Genomic DNA, 921 nt, shown 5'->3' on the forward strand with positions numbered 1-921 from the left:
GTGGTGGTGGTGGTGGTGGTGGTGGTGGAGGCGGTGATCATGTCAGTGAAGAATTACAATATATTAGATCTGCAAACATAACTCTGTGGAATACTCTCAAAGTATCGAGCGCTTGTGTGTGTGATATGACAAATTCGACAAATACGTGTAGTGACTTGCAAATTACATTGGTTGAATATTTATTTTAAATATTTCTTAATTCAATAAGAAAAAAAAAAGAAAAAAAAACCCCAAAAAACAGTGGTTATGAGGTGAGGTTACCAGTACTCCAGAAAACTCGATGGAGTTAGTTCCAACCCTTTGAGAGAGCTCAGGGTTGTACAGGGTAGTGGTGTATGGTGGCTGTGGTCCTGGGTGTGATACCACACCCAGTGCCACCAAATTTCAAGCAGGGATATAACAAAAGTTTTCCATTAAGATTTGTGGTTAAATTAATGAGGAACGTTAATATTCATAATGAATTAACCATTTTTGATGGGTGTGCAGCGCTCACATAGCATGCCCAGAATGTGTGCCCCTGCTACAGGGCCCCCATTTAATTTTCATTTTCTTCGTACTGTTGTTATTTAAAACCTAAGATCAACACCCAACCGAGCAGACCTATGACCAGATCAAAGGCATTCCAGCCATGACTAACAGGTTTTATATATACGTGCAGATGTAGCTGTGTGGTAACCAATAAATTGTGGGGACATAAAGAAATCAACACCAGTCGTCAAGCAATGGGTGGGGCAATCACAAAGGCACACACACATACACAAAGATGGGCTCCCACATAGTTTTCATCTACCAAATTCTCTCACAAGGTATTGGTCACCTTGGATAAGTGGGTCTTAAAAGATGATGATGATGACAATGATGATCATAGTGATGATAATACCATTTGACAATGATTTCTCTTGACTATATATATATATATAT

The sequence above is a fragment of the Octopus bimaculoides genome, chromosome 4 (genome assembly GCF_001194135.2).
Source record: "Octopus bimaculoides isolate UCB-OBI-ISO-001 chromosome 4, ASM119413v2, whole genome shotgun sequence".
Classification (NCBI taxonomy): domain Eukaryota; kingdom Metazoa; phylum Mollusca; class Cephalopoda; order Octopoda; family Octopodidae; genus Octopus; species Octopus bimaculoides.